Here is an 18,736-nt window from a genome sequence, read left to right on the forward strand (position 1 = left end):
GTGTGTGTGTGTGTGTAAGAGTGAGTGGGGGGGTGCGGGTGCGTGTGGGTGCGGGTGCGCGCGTGTCCTTGGCACGACGGCCTTCAATCGCCCCGAACCAGCAAACGCGAACTAAGCAGATCTCTCGCCACGAAGAGCAACTCCCGGCCCCAGCCTAACCGTGGCGGTTATTGACTTTACGCTATCGGTGTCCCAGGCCCGGACAAGCCCTTCTGGCCGCAGCCCTTTGAACAAAGTTAACTGGAGGGAGCCGAGCCCGGGGAGGGGGTGGGGGCGAGGGGAAGCCACCGGGGTTTAACACGGGGGAACTGACAATAACCCGGTAATGTCAAGTAAAAGTTAAACCTCCCCCTTCCTCCCCTCCCCCTCCCCTCTCCACATCCCAGGCAAGCGCAATACAGCAAAGCAAAACAAGCGATTTCAGACCTGTGCAAGGTGCTGGTGGCGAGAAGAGACGAGCATTTACCCGATTGTTGCTTTTATTTTATTTTCCCCTCGCCTCCCCCCCAGCACCACCCGCTATTGCAAATGTGGGCTCCTTGATGTTAATCTCCCCTCCGCGGTCTGAGCGTATGTGTGTGCCTGGAGCTCCCTCTCGCTCAGGCTGCCAGCGCCACGCAGCACTGCACAAGGAGAACTGGAGTAAGGAGAAAAACAAGAGCAAATCCAGGCTGGAAAGCTAAATCAGGACCAGCCACCGGCTCTCCGATTTTATCAACGCAAATAGAAGAAGAGAAAGGGAACAAAATCGCGGATAAGCTGCTAAATCAGTCGTGACAGCAGCGTGCACACGATTATTTTATTCCTCGTGCTAGCTTCCGTCTCAGACTGAAGTTAGACATGGTAGGGAAAAATGCAGTCTCATTAAGAGTGTTTTATACCAAAACAAGAATTTCCTTAGTGGCGCCGGAGCCGAGCCAACTCTTCAAGTCTTCCCCTTTTCATTTTGAAGAGATGAATGGTGAGCGGAGACCCGATCGCTCTTAAATCAGGACACCGTCAGGTGACCAGTCTGCACTTCTAAATATAACAGCACATTGTCCTGAGGAGCAGCTGCTCTGAAAGTTAACTGGAAATGTCTACCAAGAGCCTGCAGTGTCAAGATCCGTATCTGATCCATACGTGATCTGCCTGATGCATGTGCTGACCTCTCCCATAACAGCTCCCACAGAGGCACATCCTCAGGAGCCGGTCTACTTTCGACCAGGAGAGAACCTGTCCCAGGGCATTTCTATCAGGTGTTACATGATGCCCTTTCATTCCTCACCTTGGGTCCCGTTATTCCCCAACAGGGTTGTTACTGTGGGAACCTGAATGCATCTTATTGCAACAATATATCTGGACAAAGGGCAAGGAGCTGATCTCACAGTAGTGAAAAAAAGTCTCTGACACACACCAAAGCTGCATTTTTAAAATACACATCTCTAAAGATCCTTTAGTATTATTCTCAAAGCATGTCAAGTGTTTGCGGGCCCTGCTGCCTTCGATTGGTGCAAATAAGGAGCATTTCTATCGAAACTATCAGCATCAATGTTTTAAACTGAGGTAAATAATAAGACAATCAAGCCCTGAATATTAAATTTATAATCAAATACTTTAGACTACTTACAATCATTTCTTTATAATCATTTAAATATAGTCTACATTTTGGGGTGGAAGGATTTAAATGTTCTGGATACTCATGTAGTTTTAGCCTCATTAGCAAAAAAACAATACTAACTGCAGACAGGCACTTTTGGTGGGATCTCTTTGCACAGCCACGACGGCTGCGGAACACGTACAAAGGTGGACTTTGCTGCAGGACTGCCCAGAGCACAGCAATGAGCCCACGGAGGTGACAAGCCACCCCCCTGCCAGTCCAGTCGCCGGCGCAGTCACCACCTCCCTCCACACACGACAGTGCACACAAGGAACAAAATTCTGTGTTCAAGTGCTCTTCCACTTTGGGTCAAAGTACTTCCAATACCACAGGTTGGAAAATGGCAAGATAAAAGGGAAAATAAAAACACTGTTCATTCACACACTGCAGTGTACACTTGCAAAATTACTGATAAATGACACAGAAACCTTGCCATGGTGGGTAATACCAAATAATCCTGTTAGAAAATAATAATTCCCAATCTACCGTCTCCAGATCTGTAAAGTAAAATTCAAAGCAAAACCAAACCATCTGAAAATAGAGGAAAGCTAACCCAAATACAAACACTTCACCATGTGCTGTGATGCTTACTGGAGCTGGACATTGGCAGAGAACCAAGGAAAACTAATTCCAGAGGTGGGGGCCCTTGACTCAGAAAGCTCGGCTCCTAATCCAAGAGAGTTTAACCCCCCAAACCAATAGAAACTTCTTAAATGGTTTGAGTGCACGTGATCACCCATAAGAAGAGAAGGGCAGTCCCTAGGCTATATGAAAGTCAGTACAAAGATTTGTATTTGGCTGCTGAAGTTCAAATTTCCCTTTCTTTTCTCTTTTACCCCATCTTTCCTTTTTGTACTGCAAAAGATTTACTGAAAAAAATAAAATTATTACCAAAAAATCATCACAATAGCGTGCTCCCAGTTGTTCTCTGCACAAATGAGGTTTCTGCCCAGCTGCTGTTTTTCAATGGATTTTAAGAGAATCCTAAGTAGAACATACTTTGTCAGGCTAAGGTAAGGGTCTGAATAATCATCACAAATTTCTGTGAGAGGTAATAATAGTCTTCAGGTCAAACATACTTTGAGGTACAAACAGTAACTACAAATCTAGGAGCACTAACAAAATGGACAGGAAAATGAAATCTGAACCAGGGCTGAGGAGACAAGAAATATGTCCTCCTTCTAGTCTCCTAAATGGTCCTTCTGACAAGTATGAGGCTCCTCGGGTCCAGGTAGAAGCACGTGAGCTCTTATGATGAATTTTTTTTGGTAAACACTGACAGAAGAATGGGATTACAGACCATAACAATGCAACAAGCCACAGAGCTGAAGAGTTGATCAGTATTGAGTAATGAAAAGTTTTCGGTACCTTCAACTAACTTGGTACATATGTCGAACTCAAAACGTAAGTGCACAGAATAGTATTTGGAGCTAAGGTGGAAGAATGGCGAGCCAGAATCCTGTTTCACACAGCAACTGTCTTGGAGGACGAGGCACTGGGAAGCAAAACTAGGGAGTCTCACTGGAGGGCAAGTCAATCTGCACCAGGAAGGCTATGTTCTTAAGAAAACAAGATTGTGTTGAATGCTTTCCAGATGTGCCATCAGATCAAAAAAAAAAAAAAAAAAGAGCACAGATCCTTCACTCATATTCACTGTGGTAAAACACCATATAATTTAGCTTCTATGTAGAATAATAAAGTACATTACTGAATATGGACTGTCTATTACCATACACAACATGCATTAAGAATTTCTGAGCCTGGATCTCATGTTCCTTTTTCAAGAGAAACTGCATTAGAATATTGCTAGTGAAATCAATACTACAACTCATTAAAACACGCTCCATGCTCCTGCATATTTTGCAGTTGTGGGTTGTGCTGTAAAAGAGGTGTAGGTGACTAGATTCCAGAGACGATGCTCTAAAATGCAAAAGGAAAACCCTTCATAGAACCACAGAATGGTTTGGGTTAGAAGAGACCTTAAAGATTATCCAGTTCCAACCCCCTGCCATGGGCAGGGACACCTTCCACTAGCCCAGGTTGCTCAAAGCCCCGTCCAACCTGGCCTTGAACACTGCCAGGGAGGGGGCAACCTGTGCCAGGGCCTCACCACCCTCACAGGGAAGAATTACTTCCTAATATCTAATCTAAATCTACCCTCTTTCAGTTTAAAACCATTACCCCTCATCCTATCCCTAATCACCCTGATAAAGAGTCTCCCCCCATCTTTCCTGTAGCCTCCTTTAAGTACTGGAAGGCCGCTATAAAGTTGCCCCTGAGCCTTCTCCTCTCCAGGCTCAACAACCCCAACTCTCAGCCTGTCCTCACAGGGGAGGTGCTCCATCCCCTGATCATCTTTGTGGCCTCCTCTAGGCCTCCTCGGGCAGGTCCATGTCCTTCTAATGTTGGGGGCCCCAGAGCTGAACACAGTACTACTCACAAGAGCAGAGTGGAGGGGGAGAATCCCCTCCCTCGACCTGCTGGCCACACTTCTCTTGATGCAGCCCAGGACACAGTTGGCTTTCTGGGCTGCAAGCACACATTGCTGGCTCACAGTCAGTTTTCCATTCACTAATATAACCCCAAGTTCTTCTCTGCAGGGCTGCTCTCAATCCACTCATTGCCCAGCCTGTATTTGTGCTTGGGATTGCCCCAACCCTTGTGCAGGACCTTGCACTTGGCCTTGTTGAACTCCATGAGGTTCACATGGGCCCACCTCTCCAGCCTGTCCAGGTCCCTCTGGATGGCACATCCCTTCCCTCCAGTGTGTCAACCACACCACACAGCTTGGTGTTGTCAAGAGACTTGTTGAGGGTGCCCTCAATCCCACTGTCCATGTCCCCGACAAAGATGTTAAACAGCGCTGGCCCCAACAACTCCTGAGGAATGACACTCATCACTGCTTGCCACTCAAAATCAAGCCATTGACTACAACTCTTTGAGTGAGAGCCACCAGGCAATTCCTTATCCACGGAGTAGTCCATCCATCAAATCCATGTCTCTTCAGTTTAGAGACAAGGATGTCGTGCAGGACACTGTCAAATACTTTGCACAAGTGCAGGTAGATGACATCATTTGCTCTTCCCTTATTCACCAACACTGTAACTCTATTGTAGAAGGCCACCAAATTTGCCCTTAGTAAAGCCATGTTGGCCACCACCAATCACCTCTTTATATTCCATGTGCCCTAACACAGTTTCCAGGAGGATCCACTCCATGATCCTGCCTGGCACAGAGGTGAGACCGATTGGCCTGTAGTTCCCTGGGTCTTCTTCATTTCCCTTTTAAAAATTGGGTTTATGTTTCCCCTTTTCCAGTCAGCAGGAACTTCACCAGACTGCCACAACTTCTCAGATAGGATGGATAGTGGCTTGGAAACTTTATCTGTCAGTTCCCTCAGGACCCACAGATGTATCTCATCAGGTCCCATGAACTTGTGCACTTTCAGGTTCCTTAGATGGTCTCAAACCTGATTTCTGCCTACAGTGGGTGGTTCTTCCTTATCCCAGTCCCTGTCTTTACCTTCTACATCTTGGGTGGTGTGGCTGGAGCCCTTGACAGTGAAGACTGAGGCAAAAAAGTCACTGAGTACCTCAAACTTCTCCATATCCTGGGTAACCAGGTCCCCTATTTCCTTCTGGAGAGGGCCCACATTTTTTCTTGTCTTCCTTTTATCACCAACGTACCTATAAAAGCTCTTTTTATTGCCCTGGATATCCCTGGCCAGATTTAATTCTACTAGGGCTTTGGACTTCCTAACCTGATCCCTGGCTGCTTTCTCTGTATTTCTCCCAGGCTACCTGTCCTTGCTTCCACCCTCTGTAGGCTTCTTTTTCATGTTTGAGCTTGTTTAGGAGCTCCTTGTTCACCCATGTAGGCCTTCTGGCATTTTTGCCTGATTTCTTCTTTGTCAGGATGCATTTCTCCTGAGCTTGGAGGAGGTGATCCTTGAATATCAACCAACTTTCTTGGGCCCCTCTTCCCTCCAGGGCTTTATCCCATGTTACTCTAACAAACAGATCCCCAAAGAGGCCAAAGTCCCCTCTCCTGAAGTCCAGGGTACTGAGCTTGCTCTGCACCCTCCTCACTGCCCTAAGGATCTTGAATTCCACCATTCCCTGGTCACTGCAGCCAAGGCTGCCCTTGAGCTTCACACTCCCCATGAGCCCCTCCTTGTTGGTGAGAACAAGGTCCGGCATGGCACCTCTCCCCGTTAGCTCCTCTATCACTTGGAGAAGGAACATATCATCAGTGCATACCAGGAACCTCCTTGATTACTTATTCACTGCTGTGTTGTCCCTCCAACAGATATTGGGATGGTTGTGGTCCCCCATGAGGAACAGGACTTGTGAATGTGCTCTATCTGTCTATAGAGTGCCTCATCTGCTCGGTCCACCTAGCCAAGTGGCCTGTATCAGACCCCCACTATAACATCTCCTGTCCCTGCCCTCCCTTTAAAATCCTGACCCATAAGTCAGGTCCTCATTCAATTGAAGACCAACTACATTCCTCATGTCTAAAAAAATAAAATTAGGGAGTGATTAATTTAATTACAGGCCAAGTATCAGAACAATTTGATGGAAAGGGTCAAAGATTGCATCTTCTAGAATCCAGTGTCATTTCTGCATTCTTATTCTTGGTTATGATCAGATGACAGTACAACATACTGTGCAAGCCACATGGCAGAGGAATCCTCTGTTGTACTAATTAATAAGGCTAGAAATGATGGGAAGACATACACAAATTAAATGATTTGCCTAAGATCATAAAGTAGTTCAGTAGCAGATTAAATAGAACATTTAAGCCCTCTCCATGGTCTCTTCTTTTGGTCATTTGTTTCATCTATCAATGTGTCATTTTTTCTGAAGTACAGTTAGAAAACTGCTCAGAAATGATCTAAATAATTTATTCATATTTACTTACACACCAGTTCTTGTTCAAAGATATTTTCAGGTCTTCCTCAAGCACATTTATGTTTATGTGGATAAACTGAAAGTGTTACATGTCAAATGCACAAAAATGACTGTTACAAGCTAGCAGGATATATGCAATCTCTATGAAAACACAGCTATCTTTCTATGAAAGATGGAGCATTTGTCTTTCTGCTGCCTCATATAACTGTTAGTTCAGGATTCACCTATCCACCGCATTTCACATTTGAATAATTTTGACCTTTTACCACCCTTAGACAATTCAAACCAAAGGTTTCCTGTTGTCAACGCAAGCTCCTTGGGGCCTCACTCAACACCGTATCTGTCAACTTGCATTCTAGGCTCTTTCGTTTCTTTCTTGAGAGTTGCAAACAGAGTTGCTTTCTCATGAAGACTCTGACCTTATCGATAATTCCCTCTGTACTACACATTTCAAAGTGGCTAACACAGATGTTCATTGAGTCATTTTCCCAGCCATCGATCTCTGCTTCTGTTCTCTAAGGTGCTTTACTGCAGGTATGCAAACATTCAGTAACCTGGGGGCTCCTATAACTTTTGAGATCTATCTATGCAGGTATTTTCTGCCTCAGAAAGTCTATAATTGTATATGCTTGCTAAATGCTGCCCTAAAAGAATTATGTTGCACAGGGATATAAAGACATGCTGTGGATATTCTTAGAGAGTAAAAGCTGAAAATACTATTTGAATTCCACCATTCTCTACACAGTCCAACATGAAAATGGATACATTACAAGCTGCAGTTTCAAAATCATCTTGTCTTCTAGCTTTCCACCCACAATTTTGATAAAATCAGTTCTCCCCTGCATTCTAAAATTTTGCTCACAAGTACTGAAACCACAAAGAATGACTGCAAAACTCAAACCTTGAATAATATTTTTTGAGTCTCTTAAAGACTTATCTCCGTCCCTTTTCTGGAACAAAAAAAAATCTGTAACCCTTGGGAGGTCTCCTGAGCTCCTACAGCTCCTTTTCTAGAAAGCCATTGAAATAGAATTGTTAGGCTTCATGACTTTTAAATGTGAACATAGCTCCTTGTAGCTTATATTCTACATAACTGACAAACAAAACTATGCTGGTCATAGCCAGAGCTTCAGCCTTCCTTGCCCAAGATACTGCAAAGACAGCAATGGCCATGCAGACCCTGCCACTCACTCTCCAAAGCACTGACGTGATTTGAGCACCTAAGCACCTGTTCTGCAGGGTATATGGAGGGCTTTATTCCCCTCAGAACTGCAGTGTGAGGTAGAAAAAGAAGCAAATATTTCTGCTGACTTTTCTGAGAGTTGACCTGGGCTCACAGTTAGTCAAGACATCACCAGGTGGGACAGAAGGCTTAACCTAACAGACTCAAAGAAAGGAAACGCAGCTCTGAGGCACATGGGCAGGCAGCTCAACCACACAGACATTGGTTTCATACAGTCTGAAAACATCTGTATTTCACTGGGTGATGTTGCAGTCTTCTCAGTTCCTGTTGTAAGCCTGGATCTGTGTCAAATTGAAAAATTTGAACTAGTTTTCAGGTTTTTTGGAAAGGAAAGTCTCCACTGGGCTCACTTAACTTAGAAAACAGGGGGGGAAAGGTAATTTAACCATTTGTTAGAAACAAATAAACAAATGGATGCCAAATCTTTATTGCCAGAGATCAAACTTTCAGGAGCAGACAAAGGCAGGAGAATGCTCTACAAGGTATACAATGTGTTCAGTGGGTCGGTGTGCAACATATTCAGCCAAGGGTCGGTGTGCAAGGACTGGTCCACTGAAGTTCAGAGTCCCACTAACAGGGAGAGACAGAGACACAAGAATATGTGTGGGTTTAGCCCTCAGGCATTTCTGCTTCACCAGCTGACCCAAAGCCCACAGCTTTGTCATGTAAAGTGCAGAGGAAATCTGTGTACAACTACTCCCCTCTTAGGAGCACTAACTCCTGTTTGATTTTTCATGCTATGAGTGTTCCTATGTACCTTTATCTCTGATGTGCCCAGTGGGATCCTAGAGAAATATCCTCAGATGTAACATGCCATAGGCTAAGGAGAATGCCCAGAACAGTTAGGTGTTTAGTTCCACTATCTCCTCCTTCCTTCCTTTTTCTTTTTTTCTTTCCCAATCTCTTCTTACTGCTTCTGTCCCTTGCAGTGGAGAGAAGCATAAGGGCTCAATGTGCTAATAGCATCTTCTTTTTTTGTAGCAGACTGCATATATACATATGCAAATATAGTTTTGAGCTGAGATGATGGGTTTTGTTTAAAACTGTCAAAACTGAAGTCTGGAGAATTTTCTTGATGATGAAAATAGATGAGTAATACATTTGGTAGTATCTGTGTAAACAATATGCACAAAAGCACTTTCTTAAAATGTTTCTGCTTTTATTTTTAAATTGACTCAATTTGACTACTTCTAACTTCTGCTAATTCTCTGGCCCTGATGAGATATGCCTCATTCTCTCCTCATTCCTTCTGCAGATTGGAAAAACATTTAAATTCACCAAATTTCTTAAAGTAAAAAAAAAAAAAAAAAAAAAAAGTGTGTTAAGTATAAATTAACGACGCAAAGTATGTTTAAGCATAAATAAGACCAAACAAAATTCATTACATCTTCTTAAAACTAAAACTTGATAACAAGTATGTACATTATCTATTACTCTGCTATTCAACTGCTGTGGCTTGAAGTTAGGGTTTTACAGTTTTGTCCACTGTATTCAGGTCTTGATCTGCAACTGGCTGAATCCAGTGAGTCAGAGAGGACATATTTATACAGTACAGTCTTCACCACTTTAATTAATCTTTAGGAAAGATAATCTGTGTTTGCCTCAGATAAACCTGTTTTGAGGTCAATACTAACTACAAGGTGGAATGAAGGACTAGGCTTTGAAGGAGAAACACAAAATCCTGAACTTTCCCTTTACAAAATAATTTTAAATTCCATAAATAATTTCAATATATGAGTACTTTGGAACTAGCAAATTGTAAAGTCCACATTTTCACTATTTCTGCTTTTGCAGGATCACGGAATCACAGAATCATCTAGGTTGGAAAAGACCTTGAAGATCATCCAGTCCAACCATTAACCTAACATTGACAGTTCCAAATTACACCATATCCCTCAGTGCTGTCGACCCTACTCTTAAACACCTCCAGGGATGGGGAGTCTGCCACCTCTCTGGGCAGCCCATTCCAATGCCTAACAACCCCTTCTGGAAAGAAATGCTTCCTAATATCTAGTCTAAACCTTCCCTGGTGCAACTTGAGGCCATTACCTCTTGTCCTATCGCTTGTTACTTGGTTAAAGAGACTCATCCCCAGCTCTCTGCACCCTCCTTTCAGGTAGCTGTAGAGGGCGATGAGGTCTCCCCTCAGCCTCCTCTTCTCCAGACTAAACACCCCCAGTTCCCTCAGCTGCTCCTCATACAACCTGTGCTCCAGACCTTCACCAGCTTCGTTGCCCTTCTCTGGACACACTCGAGTCATTCAATGTCTTTTTTGTAGTGAGGGGCCCAAAACTGAACACAGGAATCGAGATGCAGCCTCACCAGTGCTGAGTACAGGGGTCAGATCCCTTCCCTGTCCCTGCTGGCCACGCTATTGCTGACACAAGCCAGGATGCCATTGGCCTTCTTGGCCACCTGGGCACACTGTTGGCTCCTGTTCAGCCAGCTGTCAATCAACCCCCACAGGGCCCTCTCTGGCAGCTCTTCAGCAACTCCTCCCCAAGCCTGTAGCGCTGCTGGGGGTTGTTGTGGCCCAAGGGCAGCCCCCGGCATTTGGCCTTATGGAAACTCCTCCAGTTGGGCTCAGCCCATGGCTCCAGCCTGTCCAGGTCTCTCTGCAGAGCCTCCCTACCCTCGAGCAGATCAACACTCCCACCCAACCTGGTGTCATCTACAAACTGACTGAGGGTACACTCAATCCCCTCATCTGGATCAATAGATGTTAAACAGGAGTGGCCCCAAAAACAAGCCCTGGGGGACACCACTCATGACCGGCTGCCAACCAGATTTAACTCCGTTCACCACAGCTGTTTGGGCCTGGCCATCCAGCCAGTTTTTTACCCAGCAAAGCATGTGCCCATTCAAGCCACGATCAGCCAGGAGGATGCTGTGGGAAACAGTGTCAAAGGCCTTCCTAACGTCAAAGTAAACAACATCTTTTCCCTCATCCAATAAGCAGGTCGCCTTGTCATAGAAGGAGATCAGGTTTGTCAGGCAGGACCTGCCTTTCATAAACCCATGCTGACTGGGACTGATCCCCTGGTTGTCTGTTATATGACTTTTAATGGCACCCGAGATGACCTGCTCCATGACCTTCCCCGGCACCAAGGTATGGCTGACAGGTCTATAGATTCCTGGATTGTCCTTTTTGCCTTTCTTGTAGTTGAGTGTCACATTTGCCACCCTCCAGTCCAGTGGGACCTCCACAGTTAGCCATGATTTCAGGTAAATCATGGACAGCGGCTTGGCGAGCACATCTGCCACCTCTCTCAGCACCCTTGGGTGTAACCCAATGATACAGGGGAATGATACAGAGAAAAAAGAAACCCTAGTAAAAATTTTAAAGAAACATTTGCTGAGTGGGATAGCATACATCTTTCAAAAGCAACATAAGACATTTATTTCTGTTTAATTTTTCTACCCACAATCATAGAGTTAAAAACAGACACTTGAACAACTGAGTATAGAGCAAGTTAATCAGGATACATGAGAACACTATAAGATGCAAAATCCTAGGAAACTGATGAAAGCGAAAAACCCTGCAAACAGTTTTCTGACTTTGAATGGCAAACTCAAGAGATGAAAGATGAATGCATCAAAAAGAACATCCTTTTGTTCCCTGAAAGAATACGTTATTGTCTACTTGTATTTCTTGGACACCATCACTGGTACCACACTCACAAAAAACAATGGAAAACATGTCCCTGCCCCAAGGAGTGTACAATTGAAAAGCCAATGGAAAGATGTCCAGTAATTTCAAAATGAGTAGGATTAGACCCAGAATTAGGCAAATGTACTTGAATAGCAACGCCTGCCAGCATATTAGCAATAGTTCAGCAAAAGACAACAGTCAGCCTAACCATTCAAAGATAGATGTTTTGATGACAGATTAAAAATAAATAGACATGGTAATGGATATAAAGAAAATAAACTGAAGTTGCAAGGAAATGTTTTGATTAAAAAGCCTATGTTCTCAGGTCAAATATGCTGTCAACAGGGTATGACACTTAAGGTCTCAAAAAGCACTCAGGGCTAAACTTCAACTTTGTTCATGCAAATCACTGGGGTGTGTGGTTGTTTATCACTGTCACTTGTACAAGCAAATGATAGAATTTACATCTGTAAAAGCCCATTTGTGCTTAGTTTGTATGCAGTTAGCACATACAGCTGAGGTTTGTATGCATATCTGTATATTTTATCATTTGCTTGCAGAAAAAGCAGTGCTCAAAATTGTACCTGAAAAACAGATGTCACATTTTGAAAATCTGGTTCTGAGTAGTATAATCAGGAAAAGCAAAACAACCCCAATACAATGCTGCAGATACAATCTAATCCATTTCCAGCAATTACACCAAAATAAGATAACACAATTTAAGATCAAACAAACAAGATACCAGGCAACATGTAGATGTTAAAGTGTGTTTGTTTCCTTTCTTGTGCCCTTTAATTGACGGTTCATAATTTTGACAGTCAATAGGGGTCAGTTAACTTCAGAGAAGTTACTACTCCTTTGCTACAAGTAGACACAATTCATAACCCTTAGTACTCTTGTTTGATCCTGACGTGAAGACTCCTGGCATGTCTGTACTTTACAGTGGTGCCAGTCATGCAACCAGATGTAAAATTCCTGGATCAGGAGAGGTCTGAGGCTGAGTTAGACAGCTAATGTCTCCCTGTACCCTTTTCAGCATTGACCTAGGCCCTTCACTGAATTCTGCCTCAGCACAGTCCCAGCCCAATAGATCCTAATGCACTGGGATCCACTGGGCTTTGTCTATTTGCCTTTAAAATATATTATTTCATTATTTATTTGTGTTTGACAGGACATTTTAACAAGAGCTAGAGAAAATTTATTTAGAGTGAATGCTTAGATTCTGAAAGACAAGACTCAACTGCCAAGGAAAGAACTGGACTGCTGAACTCTTCACTGTCCAGCTTAACTCTTGCACTTGCTGCTAAGTCACAATGTTATCCCTCATATAATAAATCATGTTCACTCATAGTCTGTGAGCTTATCTATTCAGCTATTTGTTTCATTTCATATGAACACCAAGAGAACTCTGAGCTGCAGAAAATAGTTGAAATCAGAGTCCAATAGCAATCTAAGAGATTATATTTTTACTTCTTCATCAGCCACTTAATCTATTCTCAACCTCCAAAAGGTACTTTCCTTTGATCTGCCTGTACCTACCTCAATTGAAATTTGGTTTCCAGAGTTTAAGCTTTGGCCCTCTGGGAACACTGTGCCAGCATGTGAAACCTGAGTCCTCAAATCATTCTTTGTACATGTAAAAGTAGTCAGGATTCAAGCCCTGAGCAGTAATAGCTCTTAAATTACCTTGTGTTCTCATGAAAGTCAGTTCACAGCTGAATATAAGATAAATGGTATTCCACCAAAGCAGAATTTAGTATACTTAAAAATGGAATTCAAGTTTGAGAGCTAGAGGGTATGTCCGTGAAGATGGAGCCTATGTGAAGTAGATCTAGTGAATGTTTTCTGGTTTAATGCAAGAGCTTAGCCTGGAAGATAGTCAAGGTGCTAAACAGCTATTATTAGAAATAATAGGGCTGTACATTAACCTGAGCAGGTCTGGTACTGGGAAAACCCCTATCTTCTGAGAATGAAGAAACAGCAGGATGCCTGCTGTTTTGTGGCATTATCACACTGATGTCTCACAATAACAAAACAATTTTGTAGAAAAAAAACTATTTTGTGTGCTTTCCCCGAAATTAGTTTGCATTTCTATTACTTTCTAATGAGAAACATTACAGTTTACATACTTGGCTATATTTATACAGATTTTATAAGCATGTCAAGTTACCTGTTTTGCTAACCCTACAATAACCACTCTGGAATAATTATTTTTGTGTTTATTATATTAGGCACTTCTGTCTTTTCTAAAGCAAATTAGAAGAACATTAGGAATTGACATCCTAGATAAGACCATCAGGCCTCCTGTTCCAATACTCTGACAGTGCCCAGTGCCAAATGCTCTTCAAAGGAAAAGAAGGCGAAAATATCGAATAAGTATGTAATAATTAGCCTGTACTAGACATTTCCTCTTAATTCCCACCACACTGTCATGCCAAAAATAACAAATTTTATCTACAGCATAAAAATCATTTCTTATTGTAACTCCTGTAACTGTTGATGTTCTCTTTACCCATATAAAGGTCTAGTACTCTGAGAATCTTATAAAGCTTTTTAAAAATCCAGAGTGAGGTACAGCAAAGCAAATACAGATCAGTAGATACTACTTTTTCAAACAACATGGCTAATGACTCAGTGTTGTTTAGATATTCATTTTGAGTTCTACAGCTGCATCTTTCAGTGCAGTGCTATCAGTCAGACTGAAGTTCTAAACAATTTGGTGATTCTACAGTCCTGTGACATCTAACAGCTGATTTGTTTTTTCTGCCTGTCATAACATAACAATCTATTTAAGGAGAATATTCAAGTTCTTTTTTAAGATTTTCTCCTACTAAAGAAACCTGTATTCTGGGGCATGGTTCAGAGGAATGGAAGGGTTAAATAGGTACAAGCAGATAATACTGCCTTTTGATCACTCTTTCTCAACAAACTAACTTCACGAATGCCAAGTTGAGAACTTTCTTATCCTCTGTTTAGGAAATACTTAACATGTTTCAAGTATATCTGCAGCATACACAAAAACAAAGACAAGAAAATATTAAAGCTAATCTCCACCTTTCATTTAAAAAATCCACTCAGATGACCCTGTGTATTTGTGCATTTAAACTTATGGTTATGTATCAGTATATAAAACAGGAATATATATAAAGGATATATTTCCATATTATACAGACAGACCTACACCCTCCTACCTTAAAAGCAATAGGAGGAAGATGGCAAACAAAAACATCCCTGCTTCTTAGCTCAGTCCCATTTGCCATGTTTTAGGATAAACTAGAAAAGCAAGAAATGCTGTGGCATTGGGGAAAAGTAATATTCTCAAGAGGAAAAAAGAGTGTTTATCAATGGAAGCTGGAAAATTCCTTTCAAACATAAAGGAGAAAAAAAAAAAAAAAAAAAAAAAAAAAAAACAGAATAAAATCTTGATTGCTGAAACAATGCTAAAATGTTGGAAAAATAAATTAATCTGAGCAGAAACTGGTGTAGATGATTATGGACGAGTATTAAAAGAACAGTAGTCTGATTCAGAGAGCCAAAACTAACTTTAAATGAAATGAATGCAGCAGACTGACTGAAGAACAAGTTTACGATTCATAAGAATCACACAGAGGAGATATAAAATTAAAGGATATAGGACCATAATGGCCATACATGCCCTCAAGTGGAAATTCAGAAAATCTGGAAACTTAAAATCACAAGTATTGATTTCACTAAAAAGATTAAAAGATACCATTATATTGGAAGATCTCATTTGGCCAGTTCTGGGTAAAAAGTTTAGTATGTATTACTTGTCATAGTACGAAGAATTCTTAATTTCTTGAGCTGAAATTTCACAGCTCAGGTCTTCAAGTGAATCCATTAAAGGGCACTGATTTAGTGCTGGTGTATATTTTAAGAGTTGTGAGGAAAAAGATTTGCCAGAGTAATTTCTTTTTCAAAAATGAAAACTTGAATTTTTGGCACAGCAACCGAGTTAATTGTACTAGTTAAAATACAACTTCTTGTTATCTCACTAATACTTGACTAAAGAGATTTTGTCATCAGGAGGCAACTGAAAGGAATGTGATATAGGTACAACATTAAAAAAGGACAGCCTTTATGACTGATGGTGGTCGTTTGATGAGTGAAGTCCCTGTTCTTCAGAAATAATTTTATAGCAATAAACATTTTCTCAACACTGAAAAATAGAGATTTCAAAACAAAATAGTTCAAATAGAAGTTTTTAAAATTTCTCTTGAAATCCATCATTTGGATAAAACAGTTGCCTTTTAATATTCAGATACTCTTTGTTAATCAAATTTTGGTTTTACTTCTTATCATTTAGCATCTCTAATAACCAGGACGCACTCAACATTGGTTATTATCTTGAAATTTTTCAGTTGCCTGATAGCTCTAAGTTTTAGGAAAAAATATTAATCCTAAAAGCAAAAGATAATTCAACTGTTCAGTTAAGTACAATTAAAGGCTAAAGAAAATGCAACTACATTACATCACTTAAATTGGCTTACAATTAAACCATCTTAAAAACACCTTCACAGTGATATTTCAAGATTTTCAGAGTTTGAAAAATGTTGTACCTAATACGATATCCAAAGGGATTAAGGTGGATTCAATTTTTATAGACATAAAATAGTCAAAGGGGAACCTTTTAGAAGCTTTACTGGAAGGCTTCAAAAAGAGGTAAATATGATCTAGCTTCACAGACTTCCAGCTACCAGAGGATGATGTAGGCTATTTGTAAACAAATGATTTTTTATTAGCTGTGATGTCCGAGAGATGAAGATTGCTAGGGATTTATGAGTAAGTCATCTCGTTTCTCTTAGTCATGGCAATGACTCAATTTTTCTAGCTAGAGTGGAGTTTCAATATGTTCCACTATTCTTGCAATAGATTTTATCACTTGGATGTTTGTCTTTTTCTTCATTCTAAGCAACAGTGGTCATAAGACATGGTATTTGTGGGGAGCATTTACCATGACAAAGCATTGTGTACTTAGCAGAACTACGGTCAAGATATTTTCTATTTCATTAGAAAACTTCATTTGTAATTTTATGTAGAAGTAAATATCAGTGCTATTTAGAATGACAGCAAGCAAGAAATGGTAAATAGTAAAAAAAGATAAGTATTAAGGTTGCATAATAGTTCAGTTAGTGCTGCTGTACAAAGACAAAGGAAACTCCTCAATGCTTAGTTAACACAAAGTTTGTAACCACAGAACACCATGCAGTGTTTGGGGATGGGTTAGCTCCTGTCTCCAGAGTTCTACCTAACTGGGCAGCATAGCTGAATGACCAGAGAGAAGTTTCCTGTTTCTAACTCATTTCTTGCAAAGTTCTCATCACCGAATATTTTCCAGTCAGCTGCACTTTGAACTTACAAATATATCCATGTCTTTTAAGCTCTATGAGCTTGACTATGTCTCGAATATTCTCTTTCCTTGGATATTCTCATTTAGAGTTTCTTTCCTCAGAGACATGTGATGACAGAAACACAAAGCTTGTAGACTCTAAGGATATTCTAAGAATGACCGATTCATATCAGGCTTCAGTGAAAAACTTGTCTTTATGAATTTTTGATGAAGTAAGTATATGTTCTACATAAAAGCCTGTAAGACAATGTTTGGAAAGTCAGTGCAACTTCCAAGCTTTTAAAAAGCAAAAATTTGAAACAGAAATTACATCACATATGTGTACTCTCAACTGATCTGAGTTTTTAGATGCAGCAGATATCTGACACGCAATCTAGAAAAGCATTTGAATAGTGAAAAGCTGTCACTCTTCCATGAATCAGCCACAAGACGCAAGTGAGACGTTCATTTCACCGGGCCTACAGAATTATTACCTGGCAGGAGCAAAAGACCAGGTTCTAGGGGGCCTGCAAAGGCATATACCTATCTAAACATATATCCTCCACTTGTGCTGTTTCCAATACATCCATATTACGTCATAGATTCCCTGATGGCCTTCCCAGTCAAAGAATTCCTTTCTGAGATCCGGACTGTTCCCCTTTCTCTCTATTATTTTTACATTTTAGCTCCACTTTTCTCTGTCTTCACATCTCTTGTCTAATAATTTCAGTTACCCTCACTTCTCCTGTGCTTTGTCCTTGTCCCCATCCTTGTAACGCTAAGATCCAGTCCCTAATGCCTCACTTAGGCAGTTTTCCTTTTATTGCTGTGGCATCAGCAGGGGTTCTTTGACACTAAAAGAGAGATAATCTCCTGCTACAAGCTCTGTTCTCCAAACCACAATACTTGTCAAAGAGAGGAGGAATTGCACCAAGTCCCACTAAGCCCCTTCTGTCCAAGGCAAGGAGCAGATCCAGTGCAGATGAAGCTTTGAAGAAGATAGCTGCCAAACCCTAATGGCTAAAAACATGGAAGCTTTTTCTTCTCTTTTCCTTTTTCTTTTTTTCTTTTTCTTTTTCTTTTTCTTTTTCTTTTTCTTTTTCTTTTTCTTTTTCTTTTTCTTTTTCTTTTTCTTTTTCTTTTTCTTTTTCTTTTTCTTTTTCTTTTTCTTTTTCTTTTTCTTTATCTTTTTCTTTTTCTTTTTCTTTTTCTTTTTCTTTTTCTTTTTCTTTTTCTTTTTCTTTTTCTTTTTCTTTTTTTTTTTCATTTTCTTTTTCTTTTTCTTTTTATTTTTCTTTTTCTTTTTTTTTTTTTTCTTTTTTTCTTTTTTTCTTTTTTTCTTTTTTTCCCAGGAGGTTATCAATTCAAGCCAAATACAGGCAGATTTTCACAGGATAGCTCATGCCAAATTTTAGGCCACTGCTCCAGAACATTAAGATAATACAGTATCCTTGGGAATTGTCAACATTTTTCATGGGAGCAAAACTATATTCATATGAAACCTATTGTGAGGTATAGATGTGCTCTGCTTGCTTAAGCCTTCCAAAACAAGGAAGGAACTACAAGAATTTCAGCCTGAGGCAGACACCTGCCACAGAAAACTTCAACTTGAGTATTTAACATTTAGCAAAATTGTATTATATCTTAAGACACTTAATAATGGAAAAAGGCAACATCTTAAATATATGGATTTCTTATTCTGCCAATTATATGTGTTTATTTTAAATTTTGACTGTACCAGTATTTCCTCTGAAATCCAGCATTGTGGGGAATGACTTATTTCCTCTCAAGGGGATGAGAGTCGTTTTGCAGACAATCTTAAAACCAGAATTTAACTAGAGTTGGCTTCTTTATTCTTCAAGGGCATGGGAGATACTTCAGAAAGGCTAAACTGTGAACTAACAAAGCTTGTTTTAATAATTTTTGTGTGTGTATTTGCAAG

General features: G+C 40.8%; 1 pseudogene; it reads left to right on the top strand.

Annotated features, from left to right (window-relative positions):
* The first annotated feature begins 2,762 nt into the window (after positions 1-2,762).
* Positions 2,763-18,736, top strand: part of LOC113476925 — a 55,933-nt pseudogene continuing 39,959 nt past the window's right edge.

This window comes from Athene cunicularia, assembly GCF_003259725.1.
Source record: "Athene cunicularia isolate RWA chromosome 2 unlocalized genomic scaffold, athCun1 chr2_part1, whole genome shotgun sequence".
NCBI classification, from domain to species: domain Eukaryota; kingdom Metazoa; phylum Chordata; class Aves; order Strigiformes; family Strigidae; genus Athene; species Athene cunicularia.